Source organism: Schistocerca serialis, chromosome 3 (assembly GCF_023864345.2).
Source record: "Schistocerca serialis cubense isolate TAMUIC-IGC-003099 chromosome 3, iqSchSeri2.2, whole genome shotgun sequence".
Taxonomy (NCBI): Eukaryota; Metazoa; Arthropoda; class Insecta; order Orthoptera; family Acrididae; genus Schistocerca; species Schistocerca serialis.
The window spans coordinates 408,903,476-408,922,980 of NC_064640.1; the positions used below are offsets into that span (position 1 = coordinate 408,903,476).

Genomic DNA, 19,505 nt, shown 5'->3' on the forward strand with positions numbered 1-19,505 from the left:
TTCAAGACCACAGAATGTCCTTTTTGAGCATCTAATCCAAATTAAATTATTGAGGTTTTCATTTGCATTTTGTGTCTTTCCGTGAAGATACTTCCTCAGTAAATCAGGATTTGCAAGAAACCTGAATGTTGGCTTAATTGCATTCATAACGGGTTCCGGTAATGAGTGTTTATGTGAATACATCTCATTTCTTTTGTTGAACTTACACCAATCGTCTTTCGAACACATATTGTGCATTGGTGTTTGGTCAGTGGATAGTTTGTGGAAAAAAATTGCCCACGCAAATGCCTCATTGCCTCTAAATTACGTGTGTTTTTCCTGATAGCTCTCCCACAAAATAACTGAAGAGAATCAATTTCTTTCAGAGTACTGCCTTTTCCACCTAGTGGTTTTTCATCCTCTAGTACTTCACCTTTCTTCTCCTGCAGCAAGCGACGAAGCCTACCGCAAAGCTTCTTTTGGATGTGGCCAACACATTCCAACTTTTCTATTGTTTTGTTGTACGGATTTTTATCTGTTACAGCTTTGAATGAATCAATAAGTCTCAATCCAGTGGCATCCATACCAACATCATCCACGCACCTGTAAAATTCTCCTATCCCAAGTTTAGATGCTGAAGCTGAGAGCTTATGTCCTTCATTTCGAGCTGCTTCCTCTTTTTTTGTTGGTAAACCGATTTCCATGAAAAGTCCGTTTCCTAAACACAGTTTTTCCAGCACCCATTATGCATGAGTCTTGACTTCCACGTAAAGGTTTGCGAATTCAACCTTCCACCTACTAATATGTGTTACTACTGTCAAAACGTAAATAAACCACATGCAAGAGAGTTTTCAGGCAAAGATATAGATATCAGCCAAAGATATCGAAAGAAATAGTCTTCACACCGAAAAAAATTCCGCTGAAGCAAGGAGTTTCCCAAATGTCGGAAAAGGTGGGAGGGGCCGCCAATGCAGAGTTAGTCATTTTAACAATTTAAAGGTATTTCTATAACTGCTATCACGATAAAATTCACACACAACATAGATTAAACTGTGTAGATTAAGAAAATAATATTTTTGAAAAATCGATTTTTTGTCCAAAATCCATTACATTCCCCCTTAAAAGAAGCTTTTGAAGCAATTGTGTAGCCTCTTCAACGGATACAAAAGTCGATACGGATAAAATCTAAGGCGAATTAAACGAATGAGGTAGATGAAGTACAAATAAATCCATGACTTTACTGCCATATACGCGAAGTCTATCTTCCAAATTAAGTCGTATCTTCACCAAGAACAAAGTTCAAGTGGTATTTTGTCCTGCAACGCTTTTGTGTTGCATAAAGGATGAATTGATGATCCGCAGGGCTGGGATTTGCAAGGTCCTCCCGCGAGTGAGGCCTTTCATGCATCAGGCAGACGACCAGTATGGCGCAGGAGAGATGCACGGAACACAGAAAGTACAAGTCTGTTACAGCCTAATAATCGTCTACGGCAGAACAATGCATTTAAATCGGTTACTCTGTGCTGTATGAAAGTGTCGATTTCATCGTCCTGAGATTCGGTGGTGAAGGAAGCTGAGGAAATTCGTTTGGCGATGAATTTAATTACTACTGATAACATTTTCAGCCCCTGACAAAGGCGGTACTCCGGCACTGTCTTTGATCAACTCGCAAAGGCACCGCTGCATTGCAGCTCCTTTTGAAGTATCGATATCATAGGAACAACATACCGTAATGAGTCAACATGTTATGAACACTGCTCATCACGACTGAATACCGTCTGGTGGCGTTGCATACACGTAGTGCGGTAAGGAAAGTATATAAACGAAGCAGAGCAGAGACGGACGGGGAAACATTCTAGGGGCCGCAAATAGAGTAATCCACTGTCATAAGCAACACTGACAGATGGCAAATTGCTATGGCCCGGCCCCTGGCAATAAGCATCTCGGAAACAGCGAACTTGGTCAGCTGTTTGCGTGCTATTATCGTGAGCATCTGTGGAAAGTGGCTGAAGGACGGTGAAACCACGAACAGGCGAAAAGTGATGGACGTCAATGCCTCACCACAACTCGTGGAGACGGGGACTTGCTAACCCTGTAAAGAACGAATGGCGGCGATCTGTTACATATCAGACGAGGGAATAGACAAAAGAGGTTCAGAGCAAACCATTCAGCATATATTGGTGAACATGAGTCTCCACAGCAGGCGATCCATCTGTGTTCCGATGTTAACCTAACGATATAGTCAATTATGATTGCAATGAGTATAGGGTCATCGAGACTGGAAAGTAGCAATGTAGCTGCGTCACTACTACTACTACTAGCGCAGTTTAAATTGTTACCAGATTTTCCCTCCCTGTCCCCCCTATGTTGTCATCAATGATTTGCATTTTCACCAGACTCCCCCCCCCCCCCCCCCCCCACTCATCTCACGTATTCTGCTCGTCTGGTTGCTCCAGAATAATTTGCGTAGACTTCGTCATTGTTGTCTCCATCTCTCTGACACAGATGAGTTGCCCTATGCATAAAATGGCGGGAAATTAAAGAATTGGAGGGAAAATTTTAAGTAGCCAAGATTTTCCTACCCCTTCTGACGTCACTTTTAACGTAGCGCAGTTGTCCTAAGGGTAAATCGATGGAAATAAAAAAATCCACAATGTACAATTATCCTGGTTGAAAATGCAAGATGTGTCATTGTCCTATTGCTGTTATATTCAAAAGTCCAAGATGAAAGACTAGCAGATATTGGCGTAACCCTCTGACGTCAGAAGCCAAGAGTGCGAGCAAAGCTAGCGGACCTGAAGATTCTGGCACAGGCTGCACGGTTCTCAGGTTTCCCCAAGCTCTGTTATGTCGCAATCCTAGATGGTGGACCTGAGGATACTGGTGAAGCCTGCGTGATTGTTAGATTTCCCAGTACGCTGGCGCAGCCAGCACACTTGTCACGTCACTTGTGCTAAGTTAGGAATCCTATCCTAAGTGGGTAGAGTACGAAAATCATTGGTTTTTCCTAGTCCTATGACGTTACAGTTCAGAGCCCACTTGCCTCAAGTTTAAGTTCACTTGTGTTGTGCTCATATTTAATGTTTAAACAACTTCCGTGACTGCTGGGATTGAGTAGCAACACTTGTGTCTTTATTTAAGCAAAAACACACTTCGCAAAGATCACTGCCGGTGAGATCCCACCCCATGCCGCACCGCACCAACTCAACTCACTGGTACTGCTACAGTCACCTGAGGATCAGAGCCATTACCATTGACTCTAACTCCCCAGCTCATGACAGCTCCATGCACATGGGCATCGTTCATATACTGCTGATTCGACTGTGCGGGATCGTAGTTCCGATTTCCAACATAAGTATGTTATTTGTGATGGTGATGCAGTCATGCCCCATGTGACCTAAGTTAAAGTGGTGAGGAAATTTAAAAATGCAAGATGAACACTTATACTTTAACTCAATTTTAAACACAGCACACGACACGGTATGAAGCATTTACGAAATTCCTTTCAGATTCTATTTGGCAGCTCCAATTTTTTGAATCATGCTGACAGAAAGCGTAGTATACTGTATGAGTTGAGGAGTAGCTCACCAGTGAAATGTGTGTCATGGTCTTGGTAGCCACACCAAAAACATGTCAGAACTCGCAAAATTAATTTGGTAATGATTTAACGCCTTAACTAACTGTATTATAACGACTACACACATTTTGAAGATGGCAGTGTTATTCTTTAACTAACGCTGATTTTCGCTGATGGTGTGTCTTAGTGTGATAGAAATTTGATGTACACTCCTGGAAATGGAAAAAAGAACACATTGACACCGGTGTGTCAGACCCACCATACTTGCTCCGGACACTGCGAGAGGGCTGTACAAGCAATGATCACACGCACGGCACAGCGGACACACCAGGAACTGCGGTGTTGGTCGTCGAATGGCGCTAGCTGCGCAGCATTTGTGCACCGCCGCCGTCAGTGTCAGCCAGTTTGCCGTGGCATACGGAGCTCCATCGCAGTCTTTAACACTGGTAGCATGCCGCGACAGCGTGGACGTGAACCGTATGTGCAGTTGACGGACTTTGAGCGAGGGCGTATAGTGGGCATGCGGGAGGCCGGGTGGACGTACCGCCGAATTGCTCAACACGTGGGGCGTGAGGTCTCCACAGTACATCGATGTTGTCGCCAGTGGTCGGCGGAAGGTGCACGTGCCCGTCGACCTGGGACCGGACCGCAGCGACGCACGGATGCACGCCAAGACCGTAGGATCCTACGCAGTGCCGTAGGGGACCGCACCGCCACTTCCCAGCAAATTAGGGACACTGTTGCTCCTGGGGTATCGGCGAGGACCATTCGCAACCCTCTCCATGAAGCTGGGCTACGGTCCCGCACACCGTTAGGCCGTCTTCCGCTCACGCCCCAACATCGTGCAGCCCGCCTCCAGTGGTGTCGCGACAGGCGTGAATGGAGGGACGAATGGAGACGTGTCGTCTTCAGCGATGAGAGTCGCTTCTGCCTTGGTGCCAATGATGGTCGTATGCGTGTTTGGCGCCGTGCAGGTGAGCGCCACAATCAGGACTGCATACGACCGAGGCACACAGGGCCAACACCCGGCATCATGGTGTGGGGAGCGATCTCCTACACTGGCCGTACACCACTGGTGATCGTCGAGGGGACACTGAATAGTGCACGGTACATCCAAACCGTCATCGAACCCATCGTTCTACCATTCCTAGACCGGCAAGGGAACTTGCTGTTCCAACAGGACAATGCACGTCCGCATGTATCCCGTGCCACCCAACGTGCTCTAGAAGGTGTAAGTCAACTACCCTGGCCAGCAAGATCTCCGGATCTGTCCCCCATTGAGCATGTTTGAGACTGGATGAAGCGTCGTCTCACGCGGTCTGCACGTCCAGCACGAACGCTGGTCCAACTGAGGCGCCAGGTGGAAATGGCATGGCAAGCCGTTCCACAGGACTACATCCAGCATCTCTACGATCGTCTCCATGGGAGAATAGCAGCCTGCATTGCTGCGAAAGGTGGATATACACTGTACTAGTGCCGACATTGTGCATGCTCTGTTGCCTGTGTCTATGTGCCTGTGGTTCTGTCAGTGTGATCATGTGATGTATCTGACCCCAGGAATGTGTCAATAAAGTTTCCCCTTCCTGGGACAATGAATTCACGGTGTTCTTATTTCAATTTCCAGGAGTGTATATGTAGACAAAGCGTTGAACTCCAATCATCCTCTCTATAAACAGAAAGCAACGTAATGTCCGGGCTAACATTATATTTTTAAGTAAATTTTGACCGATTCGTCACATACATTATAAATGTTTCACTTTATACATAATATGGGCAACGGCCTTGCCGCAGTGGATACACCGGTTCCCGTGAGATCACCGAAGTTAAGCGCTGTCGGGCGTGGTCGGCACTTGGATGGGTGACCGTCCAGGCCGCCATGCTCTGTTGTCATTTATCGGGGTGCACTCATCCTCGTGATGCCAATTGAGGAGCTACTCGACCGAACAGTAGCGGCTTCGGTAAAGAATACCATCGTAACGACCGGGAGAGCGGTGTGCTGACCCCACGCCCCAACTATCCGCATCCTCAACGGAGGATGACACGGCGGTCGGATGGTACCCGTATGCCACTCATGGCCTGAAGCTGTAGTGCTTTTTTTTTTAAATAGTGCATCTATCAATTCCATTAGATTTGTAAATGGTAATAGTTGAGGAAGCTGAAGGTGTGAGTGAAATGTGAAAGTTTTTCAGTGTTATAATCGATTGCCAGCCGCTGTGGCCGAGCTGTTCTAGGCGCTTCAGACTGGAACCGCGCGACCGCTACGGTCGCAGTTTCGAATCCTGCCTCGGACATGGATGTGTGTGATGTCCTTAGCTTAGCTAGGTTTAAGTAGTTCTGAGTTCTAGGGGACTGATGACCTCAGATGTTAAGTCCCATAGTGATCAGAGCCATTTCAACCATAATCGATTGGAGGGCAGTGGGGCTTACACTTCTGTAAGCTTACGCACCTCCATATGATATCCAAATCATTTCGATAATGGATACTGGTATGATTCATCAAGAATGGCGTTTGTGCAGGAGGTCTGTCACTGGTCACAATAGCAAGTGTCAGCAGATGTAATGTGAAAGAACTGCACATGCAGAGTTGGAGGAATTCTAGAGGCCTGCTAGGTTGTAGGACATTGAAATAATTTTGTCTGTAGTAAAATACTTCCAGCCTGCTCTGAAATATTCCAGACAAAAACTCAGGGTTTGAATATTTTATATGAAGTGGGAAAGTGGAGAGAAACTGAAGAATTTTGTTGTGCTGCACAGGGGAGACTGCTTAACACTCACGCCATACATCTATGTGTTACTGCAAAATTGCAACATATATTATTCATGTTATAGTGAAATTGTAACAAACTGCCTCGTTTTCAGGAAAAACCTGTAATTGTAATAAAATGCTATTGTAACAACCAAAAATTGTAGCAAATTAACCCCTGTTTCAACGAAAATTATAACAAAATACCCCATTTTACAGAGAAATTGTAACAGATTACTCCATGCTGCAGTAAAATTGTAACTAATTGTCCAATACTACATCTGCCACAGGTAATGTTATCATCTCGGGTTTTGGAGTATATATAACAAGACTTAAACCATAAATACACGTTTTGCTTCATTTATAAAAAAGAAGAAAATAGATTTTGGAAAAAAATGAGTCAGTTCACAAAATAATTGCATGTGATCTTGCATATCATGCCACGCATATTGATCCATGGAAACAGGTGTCCCATGACTGTAGTCACTTTTAGAGGTGAATCAAAAACCTGTTTAAAATTTTGTCACCTGCATGGAATGAAAACCACAGAAATCATGTGTGGAGAAAATCATATGAATAATATTTCATACAGGTACTGTATGTCAGACAAAGATGTATTAATTACAGCAAGAGATTCAGCTAATATTTAGCCTCAGGATGCTGTAATGGTTGTTAGTCCTAAAGCATCCAGAGCATCGTCATCTCAACAGTATGTGACAATGAGTGCTATGTTTACCCATATAAAATTTGTTTCCTTGAAGAGATGGGGGTTCTATTTTTTCCCATGCAGAAATAATGCTATTTGTGTTGAATGTATACCTTCCATTTCATCATGTGCTGTGTGTCAGAATCCTATTTTAGCTAGAGCACGAGCGTCCATAATAAATTCTGTATCAACGAATAGCTTTGGCATATAAAATGTCTAACCACATCATATTTGTCATTTAGCCTTTTCTAATAATTAGTTGGGCCAACTGCTTACAATTTCATTGTAAAAGGAGGTAATTTGTTACAATTCCTGTCGTAACAGGGGTATTTTATTACACATTCTCTGTAACAGAGGGCACTTTGTTACAATTTTGGCTGAAACAGGGGCTATTTGTTACAATTTCACTGCAAGAGGGAGGCATTTTGTTACAATTTCGCTGTAACATGAATGATATTCGTTACAATTTTGAAGTAACATGTAAATGTATAGGGTTACGTGTTACGTAGTCTCCACTGTGCAGCAAACAAATTGCCATACTTCATATAAAATATCCAATGTCTTAAATTTGAAATACTTCAGAGTAACCTTCATAAAATCAAACTTCTCTCGACGATCTACATGTGAGCGACATGTAAAAGGTAATCGATTGGGGGTGTAATGGGACATCTGTTTGTAAGCTTACATGCTTCCATAGTATTTCTAAATCATTTTCCTAACGAATACCGGTATGTTCGACGATTGCTGGAAATATTCCGCTACAGACAGACACATTTCAATATTTTACAACCTAGAAGGCTTCTAGAATTCCTCCAAGTCTGGAAGTGTAGTTGTTTCACATCGCGTCTGTTGACATTCGCTATTATGAGCAGCAAAATACCTGCAACAAAAATGCCATTGTGGAAACTACCGGTATTCGTTAGCGAAATGATTTTAAAATACTATGGAAGTATGTAAGCTTACAAACAGAAGTCCCATTACACCACCAATCGATTACCTTTTACATGTGGCTCACATCTTCAGATTCCTCCACTGTCATTATTTACAAACGTACTGGAAGTGACAGATGTCTTACGTATAACGCAAAACACAGATTATGTGAAGAATAGATTGAAAACCACTTAAAAATACAGTGCTAGCTTCGTCATTACATTGCTTTCTGTTTATAGGAAGGATGACTGGATTTTACATGTTGTGTATATTGACATCAAACTACATCACATCAATACATACCAACAGCGAGAATCAGTGTTAGCTAAAGAATAATACTGCCGTATTACGAATTCAGTCGGGAACTTGTTTGAATATATAATACGAATCTACTGCTACTGTCACTGTATTTGCCATGGGACCTACTGTTGTATCTATGGTGTTAGGGTGCTACTACGGGAACCTCTAGCACTCAACCAGCTGCACCACACTGACCGCATACCTGGATGAGCTATTGCAAGGTATTTCCTGCACAAGCACATTTATAATTGACTGTGGTATAAGGCACAAATTGTTCCACTACAGTATCAACAGCACTCAATTGATTTCAGAGCCATCATATTTCACTTATCTAAATGTATATCGGACGGAACTGACATCAGCTCTACCCGCAATATACAGATATTGTATGTAAAAATGCATGTCAGATACCCCAAGAAGAAAATGCTGTTGAACTGCTTTGTTAAATTGCTTGATCCGCTGACAATCCTAAGCCATCATGTGGAGTTGGTATGAGTTTCAACAGTGGTAGGTCAAGACACCAAGTTAGATTTCTCCTATAATGGAAGTATCTTCATTCACTGAGAAAGTATATCTTACAGGAAATCATTAATATGATGACACCTCAAAATGGTATCTAAAAAGAACTCTTAACTTTGTAACATGATGCAAACTTGACATTAGTGACAAAATGGTTCAAATGGCTCTGAGCACTATGCGACTTAACCTCTGAGGTCATCAGTCGCCTAGAACTTAGAACTAATTAAACCTAACTAACCTAAGGACATCACACATATCCATGCCCGAGGCAGGATTCGAACCTGCAACCGTAGCGGTCGCTCGGTTCCAGACTGTAGCGCCTAGAACCGTACGGCCACTCCGGACGGCCCATTAGTGACAAATTATTTTATCGATAACATCAACAACCTTTATACTGGCAAGTGCAAACATTCTTACAAGATGTCTGAAAATTTGGCATTTTGCTCGCTCAGACTCGTTCAAGCCCACCATACTCGGTCATGGCTCGCCCGAGTACAAATGCTGGAAGCAGGCACGTTATGGTTGAATGAGACGCCTGTCGGGAGGGCAGAGGCCACCCAGTCTGGTGGGCTCGCCGCACTGCTATTGCGACCATTTTTGAAGCAGCTTTGTGTATCTGGAGACTTCTGTCGTATCCAAAATACTCCCACCAGCTGATGGAGCTACACGCAAATCAATATCTTTACGCTGTAGACATATATTCCTGGACGCTAGTGCCTAATTGCGACATCACTGTGATCCATAAGTGAAAATAGCTTGCGTTATGCAATAACGAAAATCTGGAAACTGGTTGGAGTTTCACATTAAAACTATGTAATTAGCAACTTTGTAATGATGGTCCGTCTCATAATGAAAAATCACATTGCTGTTTTTTATAACACCATCTTCTTTATTGATTCAAATGTATGAATGTGAACTTAACCACTAAGAAATTAGAAATCTAAGAGAAACAAAATTGACTCCAAATTATTCCCTGTTAGCGTAATTGCAATGAATCAACTCGTTTCGGACAATGTTTGCCTTGCCTTTTCGATATAAGGTTCCATACCCCACTGAAAATTCTTTCACTAGTCACATTTGAGGCTGGCCTTCTTCTCGCTAAATTAGATGGCTTGGGAAAGAGACCACGGTTACGCTTTAACCTCTCAAGTGCGTCAAAGTCGTCATCACTATCCATCGGGATTATTGTATTGTATGGAACTGGGGACCTAGAAACGACGGAGAGGCTTCGTCCTCTCCGTAGCTCTCAGTGGTTCACAACCCCACAACAGTACACAGCACTCACCTCACCGCCACTCCACACCGAAGCCAGGGTTATTGTGCGGTTCGGCTCCCAGTGGACCCCCCCCCCCCTGAAACGTCACACACCAGACGGATGTAACCCCAAATGTTTGCGTGGTAGAGTAATTATGGCGTACACATAAGTGGAGAAAGTGTTTGCGCAGCAGTCGCCGACATAGCGCAACTAAGGCAGACTATGGGGAACCAGCCCGCATTCGCCGAGGCAGATGGAAAACTGCCTAAAAGACCATCCACATACTGGCTGGCATATCGGACCTCGACACTAATCCATCAGGCGGATTCGTGCCAAGCAGTGCATTAGACCGCACAGCTAACCAGGCAGGCTTCCATCTAGGTTAAATACAAGCCAGCCTCATCAGTAGATTGAGTATGACATGGCCCTCTGTCTAGGCACTCCGGAAACAGTGAGTTCCTTCTTTGGCCCCTGAGCAAAGCCGATGTTCTCTCAAAGGACATAAGTAAATACAGGGGGTTTCAAAAAGGACTTTACAACTTCGAAAATTCGTACAAATTAATTGGTTTTACCTACAGAGATGATTGTTGTGGCAATCTGTAGGGAACTGCATCAACTCTCGCGTAGATCGCTAGTGCCAAATCACACCGTAAGGAGCGCTAGCGGCAGTTGCGTTAAAGATGGTTGCCTTCACTGGACCAGAGCGTGCTAGCTCTGTGTTTTGGTTTGAAGGATCGAAGTCGGCGACAACAGTTCAGCGTAATTTCCGTACCAAGTATGCTACAGATCCTCCTAGTTGGCCTACAGTTTACGCTTGGCATAAATGTTTTGAAGAAACAGGGTGTTCAGTAAGACATGGGAAATCATCAGGTCGTCCAAGCACATCTGACGACGTCGTTGAGTGAGTGAGACAATGTTTTGTCAACAGCCCTACGAAATCGACCAGGCGTGCATCTCGCGAACTGCAAATCCCACATACAACTGTTTGGCATGTGTTCAGAAACCGTTTGCGTTTGAACCTGTACAGATTGACGATCGTACAAGCAAAAAAAGACACTGACTGATAGAATTGCTTGCAAGATCTTCTATACCAATATGTTAATCGATTACATAAGGATTAACATTTCTTGGACAAATACATCTTTTCTGATGGGTCAACTTTTCACTTAAGTGGCAACGTTAACACACATACACCATGTGATCAAATGGTTCAAATGGCTCTGAGCACTATGGGACTTAACTTCTGAGGTCATCAGTCCCCTAGAACTTAGAACTACTTAAACCTAACTAACCCCCGGGTTCCCGGGTTCGATTCCCGGCGGGGTCAGGGATTTTCTCTGCCTCGTGATGGCTGGGTGTTGTGTGATGTCCTTAGGTTAGTTAGGTTTAAGTAGTTCTGAGTTCTAGGGGACTGATGACCATAGATGTTAAGTCCCATAGTGCTCAGAGCCATTTGAACCTAACTAACCTAAGGACATCACACACATCCCTGCCCGAGGCAGGACTCGAACCTGCGACCGTAGCGGTCTCGCGGTTCCAGGCTGTAGCGCCTAGAACCGCTCGGCCACTCCGGCCGGCTCAAAAGTATCCAGACAGCCCCAAAACATACGTTTTTCATTTTAGGTGCATTGTGCTGCCACCTACTGCCAGGTACTCCATATCAGTGACCTCAGTAGTCATTAGATATTGTAAGAGAGCAGAAAGGGGGGCTCCGCAGAACTCACGGACTTCGAACATGGTCAGGTGACTGGGTGTCACTTGTGTCATACGTCTGTAAGCGAGATTTCCACAGTCCTAAACATCCCTTGGTCCACTGTTTCCGATGTGATAGCGAAGTAGAAACGTGAAGGGACACATACAGTACAAAAGCGTACAGGCCAAAATCGTCTGTTGGTTGTTTTGGGGGGCAGAGACCAAACAGTGAGGTTATCGGTCTCATCGGATTAGGGAAGGAAGTCGGCCGTGCCCTTTCAAAGGAACTATCCCAGCATTAGCCCGGAACGATTTAGGGAAATCACGGAAAAGCTAAATCAGGATGGCCGGATGCAAGACTGAACCCTCGTCCTCCCAAGTGCGAGTCCAGTGTGCTAACCACTGCGCCACCTCACTCCGTGTAACATCCTCTGTTCACTGACAGAGACCGCTGACAGTTGAAGAGGGTCGTAATGTGTAATAGGCAGACATCTAACCAGACCATCACACATCAATTCCAAACTGCATCAGGATCCGCTGCAAGTACTATGACAGTTAAGCGGGAGCTGAGAAAACTTGGATTTCATGGTCGAGTGGCTGCTCATAAGCCACACATCACGCCAGTAAATGCCAAACGACGCCACTCTTGGTGTAAGGAGCGTAAACATTGGACGACTGAACAGTGGAAAAACGTTGTGTAGAGTGACGAATCACGGTACACGTTGTGCCGATCCGATGGTAGGGTGTGGGTATGGCGAATGCTCGGTGAACATCTGCCAGCGTGTGTAGTGCCAACAGTAAAATTCGGAGACTGTGGTGTTATGTTGTGGTCGTGTTTTTCATGGAGGAGACTTGCACCCGTTGTTGTTTTGCGTGGCACTATCACAGCACAGGCTTACATTGATGTTTTAAGCACCTTTTTGCTTCTCACTGTTGAAGAGCAATTCAGGGATGACGATTAAATCTTTCAACGTGATCGAGCACCTGTTCACAATGCACGACCTGTGGCGGAGTGGTTACACGACAATAACATCCCTGTAATGGACTGGCCTGCACAGAGTCCTGACCTGAATCCTGTAGAACACCTTCGAGATGTTTTGGAACGCCGACTACATATGATACTTGTGCTGTAATGCCAAAATACTGGTGACACTGAAACTGGAGTTTTGCAGGTAAGCAAAATTTTCTGTTGCTGAACACACTGCGTGTTCTGAACAAGAAAATTGCGTCCAAAGTAATTTAAATGTACCTCTCATATCTTCAGACGTGTATTACAATGCCTTTTCATTTTATGAATCCTTCAAAAAAAAACTAAATTGTTGAAAATTTCTCTCCTTCCAGCACTTTTGTAGTATCTTTGAATGGCTCTGAAAAGCCACGAGTTGTTTTGCAGTGTTGTTGTCATAACCAGAAAATTTTTTAGACACATCTCCCTCCGGAGGCATTTCCATGATTTTATCGTACTGCCTGACTGTAGCACTCTGAATAAGATGTTCCCCCTACTTTCATTTTCATGCTTCAAGCTTGTCTGCAGCGAATTCACGTCTCCTGTTTTCTTCATGGAACGGACAGTATCTTCGGCAGAATAAGTCGTGTAAAAATCCCGGCAACCTCATTTAACAAATAATCGTCATCGATACTGTGTTTTACGACTGTGTTCCAAACATGTGTAAAGCATGCATAATGCTGAAAGGAGTGCAATGCCTTGCCTATGTTAGCGACTCAGTCAATGACCAATAAAGTTTTATCAAAAGAGTGGCATTTACTCCTAACAATCTGAAAAATGTTTCCTCTATGTAGTTCTTAATAAATTCCTCAGACTTTTTTCTTTTCGGAAAAGTGAATTGTGACCGGTACCATATTTCGCAGTGCCTAAACTTGATACATAAAGTGCGCACAATAGATATATATTTTCCGGTATGTAGCGGACCAAATATCCGCTATACATCCACATGTATGTGGGGTGAGGCAAAATGTTGGAGATGTCTACATGTCCCAATTCTGAAACGACATTTACAACCTCCTGACATAACGCACGAAACTTATACCTAAGACTAACGTAGATGGACAAACATCTCTGGCACAAATTTCTACGCACCTTTTTAACTACGGAAGTTTTCACTGAAATTGGTAATACTTCGGAACTTGTACGTTGTTGTTTTCTACAGACATGAACCTTCTGATGTGTAAGGCGGATCTGTAAGAAAGGAGAGAAGATCACTTGCCACAGTACATGTAGCCGACATCCTTATCAGTCACTAATGAAAATCTCTTCCAAACATTGTTATGACGACCGTCTTTATTGATTCGAATCAAGCTTCGCTTTCGCACTCCTTCATTTCACGCTCATGCGTCATGATCCTACAACAAGTTGCTGAGCCGCAGTTCGAGCATCAGGGAAGTCGAGTGCAGTCGCTACTTGCGGCCAAAGCGGCTGTACTGACATCTACCAGACTTACGCGGAACTACATCCACCGAGCAACTCGAGCGAGTATAAGCCGTATATGTAGGCCTGTAATTCGTGACGTAGAATTACATTGGAAGTTCCCTGTCAAAGAGCTCCATCTACGTGGCGAGAAAAAAAGTTAGGTGTCTATGCAACAGTTACAGGAGTGTGTTCAGCAGACCAGTTCAGCACTGCTCGGATGATTTTACTTTAAAATAAGGACCTAAGGACTGTGGTATGGTGTAAATTATTGCCAAGTTAACGGTGTGAGTTCTGACATGTGTTCATTGTGGCTACAAAAACTATGGAACGCATTTCGCTCATGAGCCACTCCACCACTCTTAGAGTTTCTGTTGGAATGACAAAAAATCGCAGCTGCCAAACAGTATCTGAAAGGAGTTTCTTAAACGCTTGATGCCGTATCGTCTCTTGAGTTTAAAACTGAGTGAATAACTATATTTGGTCCTTCAGTGTGGGTGTGGATGTTCAGTGGTAGGGGAGCAGGTTATTATCAAAGATACGATACGATCACATGTTCAAACTACTACATAGGACAAACTGGCAAGAACTTTCAAATTACACGTGCAATGAACACACCAGCTGTTACACAATAACCAATTTACGAAACAATCAGTAGCAAAAAACATAAAAACACTCAACATCCATTCAAAAGCATAGAAGATACGCCGCCACTTCCGAAAATCACATATAATGGATTAAATGGTGGAGCTGGAAATTTTTGTGCAGTACAAAAAGCAAGGAGAAGAAATTGTCGATGATGAGCTAGATAGTGAATCACTAAATTTTTTCAACTGTTTATCCAGCATATGACAACTCTAGAAATTTCCATAAATGTGTACATTACTCCACAGACTCTGCTCTGCATCTACAAGAAAATAGAAACGTAATCAGTAAATCAATAGTCAATAAAGGTAAAGTAAATTTTATAATTGACGACTTTACATATTCTACGTAATCCTCAGAAAATTTATTACCTGTGACTGTGTACAAACCTTTTGTGAAACTATAGCGTGGTAATAATATCTCTGTAGCACGTTTGCTCACAAAAACAAACAGTGTACGTGATGATTTGCGTGTGTGTGATATTCTGAGTTATGGAGGAGGCACAATACTTGTAAATAAAAAACAAATATGCTATCGCTAACATTAGCAAATAAAAAAATTCCAATATCTATTTGTCCAAGTTTCCGATTGCAGTGTGGCCTCTAAAAGACAACTACAATCCAATAGAGCCAGAAAATCACACATGTAATGAACACAAAAAATATGTATGTAAACAAATACACTTGAAAATGAGGATAAATTCTCGAAACGCGTTGGGGTAAGCACGAAAAAATAAGTAATTAAATAAGGAATTACATCACGTAACTTTACTTTTTCGAGCTGATTATTTTAACTTTATGACTATCTCTTCTGTTATTGTTTCTTCCCGTGCGGAAAGGATGACTGATTAAATACCTCTGTGCATGCTGTAATTAGTATAATCTTGTCTCCGCGGTACCTGTTGCATCGATATGCAGGGAGCTATAGTGTAACGTATTCCTAGATTTCCTCAGTTAGTATTGGTTTTTTTGCCGACCGAAGTGGCCGAATGGTTCTAGGTGCTTCAGTCTGGAACCGCGCTGCTGCTACGGTCGCGGGTTCGAATCCTGCCTCGGGCATGGTTAGTCAGGTTTAAGTAGATCTAAGTTCTAGGGGACTGATGACCTCAGATGTTAAGTCCCATAGTGCTCAGAGCCATTTGAACCATTTGAAGTATTGGTTTTTGAAACTTTGTAAGCAGATTAATAGTCAAAAGAAACCACCACTGCTGTATGGACACAATTTATGATCAAGGTTGTTTGTAAACATGCTTCCACGGGTACTTGTCATCAAGCTTTCAATGTTCTTCAGCGTTTCCGCGATTCTCTCCAACAGACCAAACGAACTTGTGACCATCTGTGCTGCCATTCTTTGTATAGGTTCAATATCCTCTGCTACATTACGGCGACAAAAGTCGTGGGATGCCTTCTAACATGGCGTCGGACCTCCTGTTGTACAGCTTAATGCAGAAACTCGACATGGCATGGACTCAACAAGTTGTTGGAAGTCCCCGTCAAATATATTGAGCCACGCTGCCTCTATAGCCGTCCACAAATGAGAAAATGTTGCCGGAGCAGGATTTTGTGCACGAACTGATGTCCCGATTATGTCCCATAAATGTTCGTTGAGATTCAAGTCAGGCGATCTGTGTCGTCAACTCATTCACTCGAACTGTTCAGAATGTTTTCAAACTAATCCCAAACAATTGGAGCCCCGTGATGTGTTTGGGAAAATGAAGTGCATGAATGGTTACAAAAGGCCTCCAAATGGCCAAACATAACCATTTCCAGTCAGTGGTCGGTTCAGTTGGACCAGAGGACCCAGTCCATTCCAAGTAAACACAGCCCACACCATGGACTCTGTACTACACTCGAACCCTACCATCAACTCTTACCAACTGAAATCGGGACTCATCTGACCAGGCTACTGTTTTACTGTCCTCTAGGGTCCAACCGATATGGTCTAGAGCCCAGGAGAGGCGTTGAAGGCGATGTCGTACTGTTAGCAAAGGCACTCGCATCGGTCGTCTGCTGCCATAGTCCATTAATGCTAAATTTCGCCGCAGTTTCCTAACGGGTACGTTCGTCATCAATCCCACATTGATTTCTGTGGGTATTTCGCGTGGTTTTGCCTGTTCGTTAGTTCTAACAACTCTACACAAACGCCGCTGCTCTCGGCAGTTAAATAGAGGCCGACGACCACTGCGTTGTCTGTGGTGAGAGGTAACGCCTGACATGTGGTATTCTTGACACGGTGGATCTCGAGTGCGGCCATATCACGTCGGACACCTTTTCACATGAAACACATGAGTACAGATGACAGCTCTGCCATTGCGCTGCTCTTTAATATCTTATGGACGATATACTATCGCTATCTTTGTATGTGCATTTCACTATCCCATGACTTCTGTCAACTCAGTTAGTTCTATTTGGTATGGATCCACACACTGACATTCTAAGATAGGTTGCATGCGTATTTTCTAATCAATTTCCTTTGTAGACTGACAGTATTTGCCAATTTCCTGCAAATGAACCTAAGTCTTCCATGTGGTTTGCCTACAAAACGGAACCTATGTAGACCCAATTTCATGTGCCAACCAACTGTTACCCACGGGTATTTGTGTGAGCTGAAGGTCTTATTGATATCAAAGTCTTCAGACACCATGCCTTTGCGTTGTGAGGAATCCGCAGTTCTGTATTTCTGAATATTTAAAGCTAGTCGCCAATTTTTACACCACTTTGAAATTTTACCAAGATCTGACGAAGTATTTGTGCAGCTTATTTTCAGATAGCTACATCATCTGCAGCAAGTCTGAAGTTACTATCAGTATTATCTGTCAGGTTATTATACAACATAAACGCAGTTCCATGGTGCACAAGTGAAGCTACTTTTACATCTGTCGATTACCCTCCACGCAAGTTAATGTGCCGTGCCCTCCGTAGCAAGAAATCCGCAATGCAGTCATGAATTTCATTTGATATCCCATATGATAATATTTGCGTTTATAAGCGTATCGGAAATAGAGAAATACTGAATCTATGCTATTGCCTTCATCCGCGGCTTTCGGTAAGTCATGTGAGGAAAGGGCGAGCTGGATTTCTCACGACTGATATTCTCGGAATCCACTCTGGTTGGCGTGGAGGTCATTCAGTTCGCGGTATCTCATTACGCAAGATAGTTTATATTCTGTGAAATATACTTCTGAAACGTCACATCTGCAGGAGATCACTGTATCGAGTGATTGTAGGATCTAAGGAAGTTTATGTCTGGCGCGTGTTGATCACTTCCGCCCGTCGGCTTACGTCCAAAGCTCACTGACCTCAAGCACAGTACGTGGAATCACATCCAACGTATAAGCAAACACACAGGTCTCTAGAAAAATATGTGCCGAGTAAGTGGATTAAGGACGGAAAAGACCCACCGTGGATTAACAACGAAATTCGGAAAATGCTGAGGAGCGCAGGCTGTTGCACTCTCAGTTTAAAAGAGAACGCACAAATGACGACTGACTAAAATTAGTAGAGATTCGTGCATCTGAGAAAAGATCGATTTACGAAGCGTAAAACTTCCACTGTCACACATTACCAAAAGAACTTGGCAAGAACACGAAAAACTTCTGGTCCTTCGTAAAATGCTTCAATCCTGTTATTCGTTGACCAGTCCGAAGTGGCAGTGGAAGAGAGCAAAAGTAAAGCTGAAGTTTTAAATTTCGCGTTTAAGAAATATTTCACGCAATAGAATCGTAGAAACATACCGTCGTTTGGCCATCGCACATACTTGCGTATGGATGACATAGTAATAGGCTTCCCTGGCGTAGAGAAACAACTAAAAGAGTTGAAAATCGATAAGTCGCCAGATCCGGCCGTAATCCCTGTTCAGTCTTACAAAGAGTACACTACGGCATTGGCCCCTTACTTAACTTGCATTTAGGGCGAATTTCTCGCCCAGCGCAGTGTCCCAAACGACTGGAAGAAAGTGCAGGTGACTGCTGTATATAAGGAGGGTAAAAGAACGGACCCACTAAATTACTGACCAATATCTTTAACATCGGTTTGCTGCAGAATACTTGATCGTATTCTCAGTTCGAATATAATAAATTTCCTTGAGGCGGAAAAACCTCTGTCCATGAATATCAGCACGGTTTCAGAAAGCACCACTCGTGAGAAATACAGCTTGCTCTTTTTCCTGCGAACTGCGGATGAAGGATAACGGAGAGTTCATATTACTTGATTTCCGGAAAGTGTTTGACACCGTGCTCCACTACAGACTGTTAACAAAGGCACGAACATACGGAACAGATTCCGAGATATGTAAGAGGCTCGAAGACCTCTTAAATAACAGAACCCAGTACGTTGTCTGTGAGACAGGAGTGCTGCATGGAAATGTGATAGGACCGCTGTTATTTTGTACATATATTTAAACCGCCAGGTGGACAGAGTGAGCAGCAATCTGCGGCTGTTGGCTGATGTTGCTGTGGTGTACGAGAGTGTGTCGACCTTGAGTGACTGTGGGATAAAAGATAATTTAGACAAACTTTCTAGTTGGTGTGTTGCACGACGGCTTGCTCGAGACGTAGAAAAATGTAAATAATTGCAGATGAATAGGAAAAACAAACCAGTAATGTTGGAATGTAGCGTTAGTAGTATGCTGCTTGGCAGATTCACATAGATTAAATATCTTGGCGTAAAGTTGAAAAGCGATATTAAATAGAACGGACATGTCAGGACTGTTTTAGGGAAGGCGAATAGTCGATTT

The 19,505-nt window shown here is 43.4% G+C and overlaps 1 pseudogene; it reads left to right on the top strand.

The window, feature by feature from the left end:
- Positions 1-5,328: 5,328 nt before the first annotated feature.
- LOC126472299 (5S ribosomal RNA) lies at positions 5,329-5,446 on the top strand (annotated as a pseudogene).
- The last annotated feature ends 14,059 nt before the right edge of the window (positions 5,447-19,505 follow it).